Source organism: Carya illinoinensis, chromosome 14 (genome assembly GCF_018687715.1).
Source record: "Carya illinoinensis cultivar Pawnee chromosome 14, C.illinoinensisPawnee_v1, whole genome shotgun sequence".
In the NCBI taxonomy this organism is placed as follows: Eukaryota; Viridiplantae; Streptophyta; class Magnoliopsida; order Fagales; family Juglandaceae; genus Carya; species Carya illinoinensis.
The window spans coordinates 28,110,262-28,129,770 of record NC_056765.1 but is presented as its reverse complement, the minus strand read 5'-3'; the positions used below and the strand labels follow the sequence as shown (position 1 = coordinate 28,129,770).

The following is a 19,509-nucleotide window of genomic DNA, read 5'->3' as shown; positions in this document are numbered from 1 at the left end:
GTAGCCCCCCAGGGGGGGATGGATTGACCCCCCATCATCACCCCCTTATTCGAGATGGGATACCTCACCCCCGCACTCTGGGGTGGGGGATTGGGAGAAAATCAGCACCCCCACCTATGCAGGGGCGAGGAGGGGCCTACCCCACCCCATGAGATACGAGTAGCACCCCGACATACAATGAACCAAAAAACATTCACTACACTAGAAAATCTATGTAAATCATGTAAAGTTTTTAATATTTTTAAAAATATTCTAAACTCGAGTATTGTACTTGTAGCAACACCCAGGTATAGGCAAGTAAGGAAATCCGGTTATACTAGGGTGGATAATTGCCCGTGTGAACCCAGTTACATTGTCACATTGCAACTGTTGTGTGTTGGGTGCTGTAGAAACTATTGATCCCGAGTTGAGAATGAGTAGTATCGCCATTCAGGTACAAAACATGGCATCCGTAGCTCTGGGCATCAATCGTATGAAGCGTCGCACTTCGTGGGAAATGGTGGAGGGGTGGTATGGTTATGCCAAAAAATCCAGCCATAAAGGCACGCTTCTTGGTTTGTTACCATCCATCATCACTTGGAGACTATGGTTTAGGCGGTATAAAGCTAGGATGGAAGGGGTGCCGGAGTTGGCACATGATGTGTGGATTGCCATAAAGGTATGGCTTCGAAATTTATCATCACTTTTGGCTCAAAGATGGGAGCTTTCCGTCACTGACCAGGTCATTCTAATGGCTCTTGAGGTGCCTTTTATTAACACACTAAGGAGGTCTCCGCATTTAATTAGTTGGAAGAAACCAGCAAATGGATGGGTAAAGCTGAACATTGATGGTAGTTGTCATGGAAACCCGGGAAATTGTGGTGAAGGGGGTCTCATTCGGGATTTGAATGGGAATTTTATGTCAGCCTCCTCATCTCATTTTGGCCATGGGACTAATAACGAAGTGAAACTTCATCCCTTAATTGTGGGAGTGGGTGTTTGCAAGGAAATAGGCTTTACACATGTAGTGTTAGAATGCGATTCCAGTTTGGTGGTTAATTGTTTAAAATGTCAAAAGTGCTCGGTACGGTATTTATGAGATTTTTGGAAAGAATTGCTAAATAATTTAAGAGGTTTACAATTTACCATTGAGCATCAATTTTGAGAAGGTAACTCTCCGACAGATGCCTTGAAGCATTTAGGTGAGCAAGGTCTTAACAAGAGATATACTTCTTTTATTTCTCTACCTCAGCAATTAAGAGGCATGATTCGGTTAGACAAGGTAGGGCTTCCAAACATTCGTATCTAGTTCTTTCTTAGGCTTGTTTAGTTTGTTACGTTTAAGTCACTAGGCATGTTTAGTTTGGTTCTTGGCATGTTTAGGTTTTTCTGGTAATAAAATTTATTTTAGAAGTATCAGCGCACCGACCACCAAAAGGTACTCTTAGAAAAATATTATCAAATAACAATATTCAAACACCAAAAAATTATTTATTTATTTTTATAAATTAATTCATAAAACTGATTTTTCCCAAAACTTTGGTATTGTTATCCATCAAGAAAAAAGAATCATGAGAAAATTAAGGATTCAGGGAAGAAGAGCTGAAGAAATTAGGAGAAGAAGGTCCATATGGCAGAGATGCCTAAAGCTAATTAAACTTAAAAGAGTTAAAAGCTAAACTCTGGACTGGATGACATATTTAAATCGATGACCAGCTATCCCTTTGAATGGTCCAACCACCTTAATACCAATCATGCGGGGTATTTGTTTATTAGTAATAAGTAGTATTCTTCATTTTTTTTTTTTAACATCAATAAATATTAAATAGTCAAATGTATCTGTTTGTCTGATCACCTTAATATCCTAATTAATATAACTAGTTTGGTACGAATTAAGTAAATTGTTCACTGGACAACATCTCATGAACTCGTTTAGTTTTATACAAAATGGAATTAGCTGATCAAGATTAATATATATATATATATATAATTTCCTTAACATGATGGGATTGCATATATATAGATCTACTTTATTGTGCTGATTTTGTCCAATTTAATTTTAAAGATATTCTAATGCAATGCAACAAAAAACAAAAAACAAGAACATGATCCATTGAATAAAAGGTTGGCGACCGGCCTACGTACGTACTGTTGATTCAACATATGTGGTCAATTATTGAAGATCAAGTTTACAAGCACATGCATAATTATAATCAAATGCAGAGAACGATATGGCTATATAATCTTATGCCGGGAAAAGTATTGAGAGGATGTTTCCAATTTCTTTCATTGGAATTTGTGCCGGGAATGAGATTGACTGACCAGTCTTGTTTGAATTCAAGGCCCAAATAAGCCATGATCCTTTCATGGTTTTCAGTACATGGAATGAAACCACCCACTTTTGCTTATGGTATGGTGTTCATGCGGTCATCGGCACAAGAGGGTCATTGAGTTGCACTGGGCATTTCGTAAACTTGCAGGCTCTATATCCCCTTTCATTAGAAATTTGAGCTTTCTAATGATTCTTCATCTCCAAAACAATAGCTCCAGTCATGAAATCCCTCCTCAAATAGGTCGTTTACAGCAAGTAAAGATATTATTTTTGCGCAATAGCTCGATGGTAGGTTTAATCCCTTCCAATTTATCCAATTGCTCAAACATCAAAAGCATAAAAACTTTCTTATAACCAATTTGTTGGAGCTATTCCAATTGAGTTTAGCTTCTTTTCAAAGCTTCAATGATTTTATACAAACAACAACAAGCTAACTGGAAGTATTCCTCCATCTCTTGGAAACTTATCTTCACTTGAAGTACTTTTTGTATCCTTAAATAATTAGGGTGGGAGTATTCCAAATTCACTAGGCCAACTCAAAAATCTTACAACTATTGTACTTTCTGAAAATAAGCTTCCAGGTACCATCCCTCCATCAATCTTCAATCTCTCTTCTACTAGAGTTTTTCATGTAGAATTTAATCAATTGCGAGGGTGTCTTCCTTTGGAGTTGGGCATTACTACTCTTCCTAATCTCTGGGACTTTTCCATTGCCTCTAACTTATCTACTGGATCCATTCCTCCTTCAATATCCAATTCCTCAAAATTGGAAGTGATTCAGTTTGCAAAAAACAAATTTACTGGAAATGTGCCTTCTTTGAAAAAGCTGCTTAGGCTCAAAATATTAACTACTTTTGAAAACAACTTGGGAAGTGGCGAAGCTGATAACTTGAGTTTTATATGCTCTTTGACCAATGCCACCATGTTAGAGATTTTGGTAATAGACAAAAACAATTTTGGGGATCTCTTAACCGAATGTATTGGTAACTTGTCATTGACCCTAACAAAGTTCACAATAGGTATAAACAAAATAGATGGAACTACTTTGAGTGTGATTTTGAATCTTGTCAACTTAGAAGAATTCCACTTGAACGAGAACCGACTGTCAGGTAACATTCCAATTACCATTGGAAGGCTTCATAGATTAAAGATACTCTATATGGAAAGAATATCTCAGGCGACATCCCACACTCTCTTGGAAACTTAACGTTGTTACTTTAACTCTCTTTCAGTAGAAATAACCTTGGTGGAAGCATCCCATCAAGTCTAGGCAATTGAAAATCTTTGATCTTACTAAACCTTTTTGGTAACAATCTCAATGGTTCCATACCCCCACACATCTTTGGTCTCTCATCTCTATCAATTGGCCTAGCCTTGTCTCAAAATGGTCTTAAGGGTCCTCTTCCCATAGAAGTTGGAAACCTTAAGAATTTAGGTGAATTATATATCTCAGGCAACATGTTATCTGGTGAAATTCTAAGCAGTCTTGAAACTTGCTTTAAGTTGGAGATGCTTGGGATGGGAGGAAACTTCTTCCAAGGAACTGTTCTGCTAGGTTTTGGCTATTTGAGAGGACTTCAAGAATTAGATCTTTCTCAGAACAATTTGTCGGGAAAAATCCATGCATTTCTTGTGGATAGGAACTCATTGTAGTTTTTAAATATATCATACAACAATTTTGAAGGACCAATGCCAACAAATGGCGTTTTCAAGAATTTAAGTTCAGCTTTAATTGTAGGAAATAGTCAACTATGTGGGTAATTCCTGAGATGCACTTGCCTAAATGCAACTTCAAAGAGCTTGAGAATACAAAATTGACCTTAACCTTGAAGTTAATAATATCTACAATTTTGGGGCTACTAGGAGTAACTTTAGTGCTGTACTTTTTGTATGCTTCTTAGTTGAGAAAGAAAAGAAAAGTGTCAATATCAAGTTCTTCAGGAAATTTGCTTTTGAATATCTTACCAAAGTCTCCTAAAAGCCACTCATGGATTCTCTTCAGCAAATTTGCTTGGTGTGGGTGGTTTTGAATTAGTCTATAAAGGAATTTTTTTTATGAAAGTGGAACTCTAATTCCTGTCAAGGTCCTCAACCTCCTATGCCATGGAGGCTTCAGAAGCTTTCTTCTTGAGTGTGAAGCCTTGAGAAACATCAAACATTGAAATCTTGTAAAAGTTCTTACAGTTTGTTCAAGTGTTGATTACCATGGTAATGATTTCAAGGTATGAGTTCATGGTCAACGGAAGCCTTGAGGAATGGTTGCATCCACCTACTACAGAAGATGAAGTGGATCAGGGCCAAAGAAATCTAGATCTTTTTCAGAGGTTGGATATTGCCATTGATGTTGCGAACACATTGGAATATCTACATTATCATCGCCAAACACAAATTATTTATTGTGACCTAAAGCCAAGCAATTTTCTTCTCTACAATGAAATGATTGGACTTGTGGGTGATTTAAGGATGGCAAGATTTTCTCCTGGAAGCAACCATAGCTCTTCTATTGCTTAGTCCAACACTATTGGATTAAGGGAAACTATTGGTTATGCCTCTCCTGGTGAAAAAACCTTTCTATCATTTCTTTCTTAACATAAATGCTCCTCTTTTGAGAAACTAATCTTGCATTATAATGTAGTGTATGCTTCAAATTGCAGAGTATGGTGTGGGAAATCAGGTGTCAACCCATGGTGATATGTACAGTTATGAAATCCCTCTATTAGAAATGTTCACAGGAATGAGACCTACTAATGACTTTTTCAGGGCATTCTAAGCATACATTTGTTTGTCAAGATAGCCCTGCCACAAGGAGCGTTGAATCAACCCAAGTATGAAGGGCTGCACATGCACCGTTTTCTCTCTTGGTTTATTAGGCACCGTTTGGTGCTTTGTTTTGTTAGGCACCTCCCCAAGCATCATGCAGCAAATTCCTACAACGTAGTGATCTGCTCTCTTATAAATAGGAGAGCTTAAGTGTGCAGAAAAACTCATCCTCACTGCGGTGAGAGATCAAGGGCAGTGGGAGAAGAGAAAGAAAGAGGGACGTGAGGGAGAGAATTGAGAATTTGTAAATTTTCATAAATCTTGTACAAATTCTATAAAAGAGGCTCCAGTGGACGTAGGCAATTTGCTGAACCACTTTAAAATTGTTTTGTGTGATTTTCGGACAGGTTAGAGGCACAACAAATGGTATCAGAGCTCTGGTTCGATCTGTTCGAAAATTCAAGTTGCTCAAAATCAATTTTTGACACCTCCAGGGTGTTCGTCGCGTCGAGACGAATCCGTTGCCGCAAACGGAATCGGAAACGGAAGTCAGAGGAGCCTACACGCGCCCCTAGAAGATCGGTGCGTGCATCTGCTGTAATCCACGCGCCCCCACACGCATCGGAGGTTGAAGACGACTGGACCTCACGCGCCACGCGCCCCCACGCGCTCCAGAGGAAGAAGACACATGAAAGACACGCTCCCACGCGCCCCCAAGCGCCCTACAGCGGTCCAGCGCGTGAAAGACACGAGCCTCACGCGTCCCCCACGCGCACATTGCACTGCAGCGCCTGTATTCCACGTGCCAATGCGCCCCCAGACGCCCTACACCGGCGCGTGCATCCCACGCGCCAGACAGATCTGAACCGTCTGTTTTTCAGATCTTTGTTGGGCTAGATCTAAGCCATTCGGAGTCCGATTTCAACGATCAAATAGTGCTTTCTAACTATTTGGATCATTCGGGACTCATCCGTACGGTGGGAATGTGGAGATTCACCATCAGTACTGTTGATCTGAACTGTCGAGGTGTTGCAGATCATTTTTGGGCTAGATCTACGCCAGTTGGAGTTCCATTGCGATGATCAAATAGTGGTGGCAAACTATTTGGATCATTCCGAACTCATCTGTACGGTGGGAATGTGGAGATTCGCCATCAGTACTATTGATCTGAACTGTCGAGGTGTTGCAGATCATTTTTGGGCTAGATCTACGCCAGTTGGAGTTCCATTGCGATGATCAAATAGTGGTGGCAAACTATTTGGATCATTCAGGACTCATCGGTACGGTGGGAATGTTGAGATTCGTCATCGGTACATTCGATCTGAACCGTCCACGTGTTGCAGATCAGTTGTAGGCTTGATCGTAGCCAGTTGGAGTCATGATGGACTCATTGGTTTTGGGCTTAATTTAAGCCAGTTGGGATCGTGAAATTTGATAGAGCAAATTTCAGATCATTGGACGATGCTGATTAACTTGTTATATCAGCAGGTTTTTTGCAGTCATACAACTCATGGAGCATAATGTTATTAAGAGGAGAACCGCAACGGATCTCATTGTGGCTTTATTTGAAAAGCCAGTTGCAAATAACAAAGTGCAGATGAAGTTTTGGTGTGGTAGTCTGGATACGTACAGTCTAAGGAGGTTCTGTCTAGGAGATTGGAAATTTTAAGTGTGTCCATTGTGACCCTCCAATCTTTCCTGGGAACTGTCTTAGTGAGGTACTATTCATTTCTACGGTAAATTCATTAAAGCAATGTCATGAAGAAACAGTTCAATTTCAGAAAAGGCAGAAGGTACTATTGTTACCCAATAGCATTTGGCATTGTGGTCAAAAGGTTGGGAAGTCATGAGAATGGCTATGAGTAATTCTGCAAAGAAGTCGAAGTTGAAGTTTCTCAATGTAAGAGATCTTATCCTAGATGAGGAGGTGCGCAGAAGAGATTCTGGCAAGATCTCGAGTTGTTGGTCCTGAACGTTGATAGTAAGGACAGAGGCAAGTCAAGATCTGGACAACAGATGACTCGCTAGAAATTGTGGCAAGACAGGCCACAAAAGACTGCTAAAATCAGGAGAAAATTGAGAATGATACTGTGAATATGGTGACTGAAGAAATACATGGCGTTGCATTTCTTGTAGTGCACAATGCTGTTAAAGATAGCTTGAAGACAGCAGTCATTCAGTAGTGTTTTCTCAAAGGCGTTGAAGGGCAAATCAATCCCTGAAGTCAACAGTGATACTAGCGACTGGTGAAACGGCTAGTACAAGGAGCAGTTTCGGCAAGTGGCTCCAAGTCAGTAAATGGAGATACTGGTATTGATGCTAATGTTGTGTCTCTCTCCATGAAAAAATAGACATGTATATCCTCATAGCATGCCGCTAATTCCCAGAGTTGCCATGATAGAGGATGTGTTAATGTTAGCAGGTCCACAAGTTTACACACAGGCATTGGTTTGGCATTAATGCAGGGTGTGTGGTGGAAATTCATGTCAATGGCTGATGAACTTCCAAGAGAGCCAAACGTGGAAGTTACACCATAGTTTTCAGCAAGGTTATTTTCGACATAGGCCGAAGCGAAATGCTTGGAATTGGTTTATTCTAAGTGGATATGTTTTTATGGTGAAGCATGATAGCGGGAGTTATGAAGATCTTCATTGAGGTGGAGATTGTTGCTATTGTTGCCCAATAGCATTTGGCGTTGGAAGGTCACAAAGGATTCATTGGTCTTGGCTCGTGGTAATTGTCGTGTGAATTAGATGAGAAAGTAAAAGGAACCCAGTTTTACTTTTCTAAAGAAATCTCCCTAGACCACGACATGAAGTACAGGTGTGAGAGATAGGAACAAAACGTCAGATGTTCCAGGGATATCTACACCTAAAGAACTGTCAAGACGATCAGACCTCCATGGTGGTTACTACCTTAAAATGTATCCTGCTGAATGAAGGTAGTGAACTACGGTATGAAGAAAAAAAAAATCTTGCAAGATGGGAGATTATGCAAGTCGGAGACCGCACACAAGATGGGCACATGCGACTGAAGATAGCAGCAGGATGAGGGGTCAGTCACCCGGATCAGAGATGGAGACCTTAGCAACAGGTTCTCTGATATGTGTCAAGGTCTGTGCAAGACCATTGATTTCCAGTGCAGTGGGAGATGTGTTGTCCTATATATAGATGTGTTGATTAAGGGCACTGTACGTGATGAACTAAAGTTATGCATCACTTTAGTTAGTCTTCTAAGTTGAAGACATGAGCTGTAAAATTGTAAAGATGATAAGGGATCATGCTGGAGATAGAGCTCGACATGTTGAAAATCAGTCTCCAAGTTGGAGATTGGTGTGATTGTAGGATTATGAAGCCTGGTTTGAAAGCTGTAAAGGCACCAGGCAGATTGTTCGCTCGGATGTGGCTAGAGCGAAGCTCAGTTTACTCAAGGTGTACATGAGTGTGGACTCATGGACTCGAGCAAAAGAAAGAATCCTAAAGAGTTGAGATTGTGCAGTTAAGCACTAGTAAATCTCCTCTGAAAAAAATCCCTTGCAAGCTCCGTGGATGTAGACGATGCTAATGCATTTGAAGATGCATTTGGAGAAGCATTTGGACATCCATTTGAAGACGTACCTGCAGATGCATTAGAGCATATTCGATAGCAGAAATCTCTCATGTCAAAGAAAGAGGTGCATTCATTTGAAGAATGAATCAATTTGCAAGCAGCCTAATATGGCATACTTGGGTGGAGGGGGTGATTGTTGAATCAACCCAAGTATGAAGGGCTGCACATGCACCGTTTTCTCTTTTGGTTTATTAGGCACCGTTTGGTGCTTTGTTTTGTTAGGCACCTCCAAGGCACCTCCCCAAGCATCATGCAGCAAATTCCTGCAACGTAGTGATCTGCTCTCCTATAAATAGGAGAGCTTAAGTGTGCAGAAAAACTCATCCTCACTGCGGTGAGAGATCAAGGGCAGTGGGAGAAGAGAAAGAAAGAGGGACGTGAGGGAGAGAATTGAGAATTTGTAGATTTTCATAAATCTTGTACAAATTCTATAAAAGAGGCTCCAGTGGACGTAGGCAATTTGCTGAACCACTTTAAAATTGTTTTGTGTGATTTTCGAACAGGTTAGAGGCACAACAAGGAGTAGTAGAGATTGCGGATCCAATTCTTTTTTAGGAAAGGGAAGAAGAGACAACTAGAAACAATGGCCAAAATAACAACATTCCAAGAAGAAACAAAACTCAAGAGTGCTTTGTTTCTATTTTTTTGGGTTGGAGTTGCATGTTCGGCTGAACAACTAGAAAAACGAATGAACATGAGAGATGTGGTATGTAGCTGAGCTTAATTTAATCAGAAAAAAATTTCTTCAGAGTGGAACAAATAGAGGCACTTGAAGAATAAGGACCATAATCTTAGTAGCTAGTATTGGTGTCTTTATGATATTTATTGTTTGGTTAGTATAGGTTGATGTGGCTTGTAGCAATATATATATATTGAGACTCTTTGTTGAGACTCCTCATCTTTTGTTAGTACTTTTCTAATAAAGAAATATTCTTTGTCGTATTTGGAGTTTATTACTATTGACTACTAATTACGTACGTACTTACACTTTTTGCTTCCCCCCTCCCCCCCGAAAAAAAAAAACTTAACTCTTTTATCGAAGTCTTTATTTCTTGCCACTTAATTTTGATGTTCTATGAGATATGAAAAGTATTATTCCTCTTATTCTATGAATTAGTTTTAAACATATATGCCTCCAACATGCAAATGCTTTTTAGATGTGTCATTTTATGTTTTCCATGTTTTTGAAAAAGAAGATTTCTGTAATTTTCAAAACTCCTATAAGCTGAAAACAAGATCAGATACTTGGGTTTAGATGCATTCTATCTTCCCTCGGCATGAGTTTATTTGGAACTCCATTCTGCCCTTGAAAGGTAGTTTCTTTATCAAGAAGTTGTGGTAGAATGGGATTGGATTCTAATATTTAAGGGCATGGAGTTTAAATGGCCCCTAAAGGCAGCAATTCATGTGTTATTGGGGATATTGAATCTGATGCTCATCGCTTGTATCAATGTTCTGTTTGATGTAGACTCACTAATTTCTCATTCGTGGAGAGCTAAATGCACTTCATGGTGGACTACTTTCTTCTCCTGTTCAAACCAACTACATCTCATTGCACAGCTGACTCTTGCTTTAATTCTCTATGAGCTCTAGCTAACATGTAATGCTGCTAGATTTAACAATTCCTTTAAACCTACTGTTATGGCTTGTTGGAAACCTACCTTGTGGTTATTGGACTTAAATTTTTTAGTGAAGCCTCTTATGAGGATCATTTTCTTCAATTCAAACCATTTAAAATCTAATTAGCTCTAAATTCTATCAAAATCTTTTCTCAAGGACCTTCCTCTGCTTCTACCTCCTTACTCAAGATAACTAGTGATATGACTTCCTCCTTGATTTCTTCTTGAAATCTTTCAATCTTTTGTTGAAAAATTTTATCAGTTAGTTGTTCTTCAATTCTTTTGTATTTAACTTTTTCCTTTAAATAAATTAAATATTTCGTCTTATTTTCAACAATGCCCGACCTTTTGGATTGTTGATCATGAACATCATCAACCGCCTTTGGTTATGTTCGATGTGAGTGATGATCAGAACATTGGAGGTTTGGGGGAGTGTTTGTGGCATGTTTTCAGAGAATACGGCAGAACATCTTGAGTTCCCAAAACTGACAAATTGTGATTTTCCATTTGTAGAGTAATTTGAGGGAATTGCGATGTTCCAATTCTTGAAGAAATTGCGAATTTGAGGAAATTTTTAGTTTGTTTTAGTCTTTAGCTAATTGAATTCTTCTACTTATCATCCATACACTATATATTTGATTAGAAAAAAAAATTAAAAAATTATGTATGGTGTGTGGTGTGTGAAGACGATGATTAGAATTTTACTTTAAGATATGATCAATTTTATTTAATTTGTATGTACTTTTCAAATTATGTATAAATTTTTTACCTTTCCTGTAATATTCCAGGAGGAAGTTACTTTGCTTGATGTACCCGTATACATATATATATATATATATATATTATACATGTATATATACACAGCTTAGTACATTATAATGACGAATATTCTATATCAACAACAAATTAATAGATATAGTTGGTTCCAAAATATATAGCTACCAAAGAAAGATTAAATGTTGTAAACAACCCGATAAAAGCCGGTCCGGGTCGGGTCATTTTAATCGCATCCAACGGATTTTCGGGTCACATGCACAGACGTACAAGAGAGTATATATCTTTGTTTCCAACTACCATTCCAATCCAAATTTTAAAGTTACCCAAGCAGTCTTTTACTTTTTTCCTGGCCACACTTCAAAATCTCTTCCGGATCAGAGCTAGCAACTTCTCTTAGTACATACGTGGTCTTGTAAAGCAAAAGTGAAACCTATGACTCCTACGTGCAAGGCTTGATTTTTCTACCTAACTTAAAGTTTGTCCTGCTTTGTCTATCTTCAGGTTCAAAAATGTGCAACTCTCTCCTCCTCTTTCATCTGAAAATTGAGAATCGAGAGAAGAGAGCATAGAGCTCAAGATATATACAAATAGTCAATTAATTTGGTGTTTTCTCTTTAATGAGATTGTGGGACTTTGGTGTATTGGGGCTTTGGGTTTGAGTGATTTAATTGTTACCACTCTAATGTACTCTATTTTGATTAGTGAATTCCTTTGAGATCTTCTCCGTCTGTGAATGTAGACTTTTCTTCAATTCGAACCATTTATTAAATCTTGGTATCTTGTGTGATTGCTGAAATTTATTGATTATCGTTTTCTACTTCTTAAAAATCCTAAAATCTCCATTAATTAACACTACAATACCAATCATGGGGCTGGTGGTCCGACCACTTTTCTTTTATTAGTTATAAGAAGTAGTACTATTCTTTTTCTTTATTCTGTTTATTTGTCTTGACATCAATAAATATTAAATAATCAAATAAATAAATATTAAATAATCAAATGTGTCTGATCAACGAAATTATTAAGTACTAGACAACATCTGATCAATTAATCCTAGTTGGTTTATATGTTTATTTAAAATGGAATATTAGGTCAAAATTTATATAGAGAACAACTAAATTATTGGGCTGACTTTGTCGTGAGTGCATGGGGATTGAATCGAGTAAAATGTAATCTAATTTTAAAGGAATTCTGATGCGATGCAACAAAAAACAAAAGGCAAGATGATCAACATCCATCGAATAAGATAGTGATCAACTGATATAAAATGTTGGCGAGCGACCGGCCTACTAATGATTAAACGTGTTCATTGATTATTATTCCATACTCAGTCCTTTACCACTACATGTCATACTTAATTGAAGAAGATGCACTGAATATGGAATGGTTATATAATCTGATATATATTGAGAGGAGGTGTTCATTTTCTTTTCTTGCAATTTGTTTCTGATCCCTTGATCAGATGCCCAAACAACTAGTTTAGCCTTCTTCATTTCATCTCCTTGAGGTCTTTCCCAGCATAATGGGGAAAATTCCCACCTTGAGTACTTCTCTATTCTATTGGATTTCTTTTTGTATCCTTCTTGTTGCTTATGTCTATTCTATTCCCACCTTTTTGTATCCTTGTTTTGTATCCTTTTTGTATCCTTGCTTATCTCTTGCAGTACCTATGCCATGGCCGGGCATGAGACGGACCGACTAGCCTTGCTTGAATTGAAGGCCAAAATAAGCCATGATCCTTTCTTTGTTTTCAGGTCATGGAATGAAACCACCCACTTTTGCCTATGGTATGGTGTTACATGCGGTCATCGGCACCAGAGAGTCATTGAGTTGCGCCTACCATCTCTGAAGCTCACAAGCTCTATATCTCCTTTCATTGGAAATTTGAGCTTTCTAAGGATTCTACTTCTCCAAAACAATAGCTTCGATCATGAAATCCCCCCACAATTAGGTCGTTTGCATCGACTGGAGATATTACTTTTGCACAATAATTCAATGGTTGGCAGAATCCCTTCCAATTTATCCAATTGTTCTAACATTGAACATATCAGAGTTTCTTATAACCAATTGGTTGGAGCTATTCCAACTGCATTTGGCAAGTTGTCAAAGCTTCAAGGATTTTATGCACACAACAACAGACTAACAAGAAGTATTCCTCCATCATTTGGGAACTTATCTTCACTTCAAAAACTTGTATTCTCAAATAATTTGGGTGGAAGTATTCCAAATGAAGTAGGCCAACTCAGAAATCTTATAGGTATAGGACTTTCTGAAAATAAGCTTTCAGGTACCATCCCTCCATCAATCTTCAATCTCTCTTCTATTAGATTTTTTCATGTAGTATTTAATCAATTTCAAGGTAGTCTTCCATCGGATTTGGGCATAAATACTCTTCCTAATCTCCTAGACTTCTCCATTGCCTATAACCAATTTACTGGTTCCATTCCTCCTTCAATATCCAATGCCTCAAATTTGCAGAGACTTCAAATTGCAGCAAACAAACTTAGTGGAAATGTGCCTTCTTTGGAAAAGCTGCATAAGCTGAACTTCTTTACTACTTTTGAAAACACGTTGGGGGGAAGTGAAGAAGCTGATCATGACGTGAATTTTATCTGCTCTTTGACCAATACAACCATGTTAGAGCTTTTTCAAATACATTCCAACAATTTTGGGGGTGTCTTACCCGAATGCATTGGTAACTTGTCATTGACCCTAAAAAAGTTTGTAATTGGTTACAACAGAATAGCTGGAATGATACCGAGTGGGATCTTGAATCTTGTCAACTTAGAAGTACTCAACTTGGCACAGAACCAAGTGCCGGGCAACATTCCAGCTGCTATCGGTAGGCTTCATAGGTTAAAGAGATTGGATCTATCAGAAAACAATCTCTCAGGCAACATCCCGCACTCTCTTGGAAATTTAACTTTGTTACTTGAACTTTTTTTATTTGAAAATAACCTTGGCGGAAGAATCCCATCAAGTCTAGGCAATTGCAAATCTTTGATCTCACTCCACCTTTCTCGTAATAATCTCAATGGTTCCATACCCAAACAGATCTTTGGTCTCTCATCTTTATCAATTCGCCTAGTATTGTCCCTAAATAGTCTTACTGGTTCTCTTCCCATGGAAGTTGGAAATCTTAAGAATCTAGGTATATTATATATAGCAGGGAATATGTTATCTGGTGAAATTCCGAGCAGTCTTGGTAGTTGCATTAAGCTGGAGGCTCTATCCATGGCAGAAAACTTCTTCCAAGGACCTATCCCGCCAAGTTTTGGCTCTTTGAGAGGACTTCAAACTTTATATCTTTCTCGGAACAATTTAACGGGCAGAATCCCTGACTTTCTCGCGGATATGAACTTATTGCAGCATTTAAACATATCACACAACAATTTTGAGGGGCCGGTGCCAGCAGATGGCATTTTCAAGAATTTAAGTTCAGATTTAGTTGCAGGGAACAATCAACTATGTGGGGGAATTCTTGAGATCAACTTGCCTAAATGCAACTTCAAAGAGTCTAGGAATACAAAATCGACCTCAACCTTGAAGTTGATAATATCTACAGTTTTGGGACTACTAGGAGTAACTTCAATTCTATACTTTTTGTATGTTTCTTGTTTGAGAAAGAAACAAAAAGTGTCCACATCAAGTTCTTTAGGAAATTTGCTTTTGAATATATCTTACCAGAGTCTCCTAAAAGCCACTGATGGATTCTCTTCATCAAATTTGCTTGGTGTGGGCGGTTTTGGATTAGTCTATAAAGGAGTTCTTGATGAGGGTGGAACTATAATTGCTGTCAAGATCCTCAACCTTCTGCTTCATGGATCCTTCAGAAGCTTTCTTGTTGAGTGTGAAGCCTTGAGAAACATCAGACACCGAAATCTTGTAAAGGTTCTTACAGTTTGTTCAAGTGTTGATTACCATGGTAATGATTTCAAGGCTCTAGTTTACGAGTTCATGACCAGTCAACTGAAGCCTTGAAGAATGGTTGCATCCAACTACTACAAAAGATGAAAGGCATAAGGACCAAAGAAATCTAGATCTTTTTCAAAGGTTGGATATCGCCATTGATGTTGCGAATGCATTGGAATATCTACCTTACCATTGCCAAACACAAATCCTTCATTGTGACCTAAAGCCGAGCAATGTTCTTCTCGACAATGAAATGATTGGACATGTGGGTGATTTTGGGATAGCAAGATTCTCTTCTGGAAGCAACCATAGCTCTTCAGCCACTCACTCCAGTTCTATTGTATTAAAGGGAACAATCGGTTGTGCTGCTCCAGGTGAAAAAAACCTTTCTATCATTTCTTTCTTAACATAAATGCTCTTTTTTTTTTAGAAACTAATGTTGCATTCTAATATAGTATTTGTTTCAAATTGCAGAGTATGGTGTGGGAAATGAAGCTTCGACCCATGGTGATGTGTACAGTTATGGGATCCTTCTATTAGAAATGTTCATAGGAAAGAGACCCATTGATGACATTTTTCAGGGCACTCTAAGCCTACATTCATTTGTCAAGATAGCCTTGTCTCAAGGAGTAGTAGAGATTGCCGATCCAAATCTTTTTCAAGAAAGGGAAGAAGAGACAACTAGAAATACTGGCCAAAATAACAGCATTTCAAGAAGAAATGAAAGTCAAGAGTGCTTGGTTTCGATTTTCCGGATTGGAGTTGCATGTTTAGCCGAACGGCCAGTAGAACGAATGAACATGAGAGATGTTGTAGATGAGCTTCATTTAGTCAGAAAAAAGTTTCATCAGAGTGGAACAAACAGAGGCAATCAAAGAATAAATGGACCGTAATATTAGACGTAGCTAGTATTGGTGTCTTTGTGATATTTATTGTTTCGTTAGTATAGGTTGATGTGGCTAGCTTGTACCAATAAAGTTTTGTTTTTGTTGAGACTCGTCAGCTTTTGTCATTACTTTTTAATAAAGAAATAATCTTAGTCGTATTGTGAATTTGATGTTATATGCAATATGAAATTTATCATACCTCTTATTCTGTGAAGTAGTTTTAAACATATATAACTCCAACGTGCAAATGCCTTTTAGATGTGTCATTTTACATTTTTCATGTTTTTTGAAAAAGAAGATTACAAGAAGGTGCTTGCAGAATTTGGGGATCAAGCATTGATTTCTGAAGTTTGCAAAACTAAGGTTTAGAAGCATAACTCAAATGGCATTTTTCACCTAATTATTACAACTTTCTCAAATTTTTACATAAAATACAATGAACAATTAAACTTTTTCAAATCCTAAAATAATAATAATATTAAAAATAACACTCTAATAATATTTTATTCATGAAGAGTTGTTTTGCATCATTTCTCATGTCTCTTTGATGTAGACTCATTGATTTCTCATTCTTGGAGAGCTAAATGCACTTCATGGTGGACCACTTTCTTCTCTGGTTCAAACCCACTTCATCTCATGCAGAACTGAGTCCTGCTTTAATTCTCTGGGAGCTCTGGCTAACATGTAATGCTGCTAGATTTAACAATTCATTAAAACTTGATGTACTTTATGGTTTGTTGGAAACTTACCTTGTGGCTATTGGAATTAAATCCTTTAGTGAAGACTCTTTGCAGTTTACAGAGAAAAGATAAAGACATCATTGAAGATGAACACATGATGGGTGACAATAAGGTTGTTTTCTTTAGGGATTTCCATGTTAACATTGGACAAATGCTCTAAACTTTCAGCCTTACATACTGGTCTGCTGCAATGTTACCAATTAGATATCCAAGAGCTTATTATTGAAACCGACTTTGTTTTTAGTAGTAAACTGTTTCAAATTTGGAAGAAACCTCTTTCAATAAAGTTTTGTTTTTGTTGAGACTCTGCATATTTTTTTATTACTTTTCTAATAAAGATACAATCTTCATCGTATTGTGAGTTTGTTACTATTGACTACTCATTACGTACTTACTCCTTTTGTGTACCCTCCACTTAACTCTGTTATGGAACTCTTTATATTCTTGCCACTTTATTTTGATGTCCTATGAGATATGTAAATTATCATTCCTCTTATTTTGTGACGTAGTTTTAATCAAATTATGATTCCAACGTTCATGCAAATGCATTTTAGATGTGCGTGCAGAATTTGTGGATCAAGCATTGATTTCTGGAGTTTTCAAAACTCCTACCAAGCTGAAAACAAGATCAGATACTCGGGTTTAGAAGCATAACTCAAACAGCATTTTTACTTCTTCACAAGCTTGGTAGCTATTAAGGCGTAATCACCATTCTATCTTCCCTTGGCTTGAGTTTATTTGGAACTCCATTATGCCCTTGAAAGCTAGTCATGTCTTCGTCAGCAGCTGTTTAGCATCACTTCTCAAGTCTCTTTGGTATAAAATCACTGATTTCTCGTTCTTGGAGAGCTAAATGCACTTCATGGTAGACTTTCTTCTCTGGTTCAAACCAACTTCATCTCATTGCACAGCTGACAAAAAAGTAACCGTTGGACTAAGTCCAACCTTTGTGTTACTTGGTAACTGATGCAGTATATATGTGTACCTATTTGGAATCAATTTCAGCAAAACGAAAAGTCACATCTTTTGGTCATCTATAAATTACCTCATTGGTTTGCAAATATTTATAATCTCATAATCCAATTTCGAAATTCTCTATCCCAAAAATACTTCACTTCTCTAAAATCTTGTCATTAGAATCTATTTATTCTGCAAAGAACATATTTATAATCTCTTGGCTGAACAACAAAATCTAAGATATTCAGGTTTAAAGGCACCAACCACCAAAAAGATCTTTTAGAAAAATATTATCAAATGACAATCAAACACCAAAAAAATAGATATTTTTCTACAAACTAATTTGTAAAAGTTATTTTCGTAATATATTTATTTTACCTGATTCGAATGAAGAACCTCCCAAAACTTTGGCATTGTTCAGCTCCATTAAGGAAAAAGGATCAGAAAATTAGGGAAAGAAAGGAGAAGTTCCATGCAGTGGCAAAGATGCCTAGAGCTAATCAAACTTCGAACAAAGTTAAAATCTAAAATCTGGGCTGGATGACATATATTGATCCATGACGGCCACCTATCCCTTTGAAAGGTCCAACCACCCTAATACCAATCATGGGGTGCAGTCCTGCCACTTTTTTTTTTTTTTATCAGTAATAAATTGTATTATTTTTTTTATTATTATTAACATCAATAAATATTAAATAATCAAATGTGTCTGATCATCACCTTAATATCCTAATTAATATAATTAGTTTGGTATGTAGTATATTATTCACTGGACAATATATGAAGATTAATATATAAAATTTCCTTAACATGATGGGATTGCATATATATAGAACTACTTTATTGTGTTGATTTTGTCCATTAATCTAATTTTAAAGGAATTCTAATCCAATGCAACAAAAAACAAGAACATCCATTGAATAATAGGTTCGTGGCCGGCCTAGCTAGTACTATTGATTCAACATATACGGTCAATTCACTCTAAGAAAAAATAGTTTTTTGCGTCACCTAAATTCATCACAAAAACCATAAAAAGCGTTGGGGTAATTTTTTAGTTTCGCTTGAAAATCGACGCAAGGGAGTCGGTAATACGAAGTCCCAAAATGTTTTCTACATCAAAATGGAATATCAATGCAAAAACTAAACTTTTGCGACAATATTTATTGATGTTAAAGTATGGCAACTTTGATGCAAAAGAACCTCTGACGGTAGGAAAATGTCCTATTAGTGATCACAATCCAGTGTCATTTGTATCCCATATAGTGTCGTAAATTCAATTGTTGTAAATGGATTATTTTTTGCTTCACTCTATATTATCGCATAAACGCATCATAGGCGCGAATAGATAACCATTTCCATCCATATATTTAGTCGCAAAACCATTTGCTTGTCGTAAATGGAGTTTTTTGCATCGCACTATATTGTAGCAAAAGCACACTAGAGGCACGAATAACTAACCATTTCCATCCACATATTTAGTCGCAAAACCATTTGCTTGTCTTATATGGTTTTTTTGATAATTTCTCAGGAATACTTGACAATTTCTCAAAACAAATAAGGAAAAACATGGAATCAATTACCTACTTTCCAAGCCAATGTATCTTATTGCTTGCAAGAAGTGATTGTGGAGTAGGGAAGTCAGCCAAACCAACTTTGCCTTTTTAGAATCTAAAGAATATTTTCATCACCATGATCTTCCTTGTTGGAGTTTTTGGCCGGTGCACTTCTCTTGGGGCAGGAGCAGAAGGAGATTTGATGATTTGGGAGGGTTTTAGCAACGTTAGGTTTCAGAAAAATTTGGGGGAGAAATCTAGGATCCCTCATTATGAAAACCAATATATATAGTTTTTTTGCGTCGCTCTAAGTTAGCCGCAAGAACCATAGGTTTCAGAAAATTTTGGGAGAGAAATCTAGAATCCCTCGCGATAAAAATGAAT

The 19,509-nt window shown here is 37.4% G+C and overlaps 1 long non-coding RNA gene and 2 pseudogenes across 1 annotated transcript; 2 read left to right on the top strand and 1 right to left on the bottom strand.

Moving 5' to 3' along the window:
• Positions 1 to 442: 442 nt before the first annotated feature.
• LOC122293769 lies at positions 443 to 5,081 on the top strand (annotated as a pseudogene).
• Positions 5,082 to 10,062: 4,981 nt separating this feature from the next.
• On the top strand, positions 10,063 to 15,881 carry LOC122293768 (annotated as a pseudogene).
• Positions 15,882 to 17,176: 1,295 nt separating this feature from the next.
• On the bottom strand, positions 17,177 to 19,446 carry LOC122295008. Its single transcript, XR_006237825.1, has 2 exons — positions 19,153 to 19,446; positions 17,177 to 17,600 (listed from the first exon to the last, which is right to left on the bottom strand). It is a non-coding gene; the product is annotated as an uncharacterized LOC122295008 (long non-coding RNA).
• Positions 19,447 to 19,509: the final 63 nt, after the last annotated feature.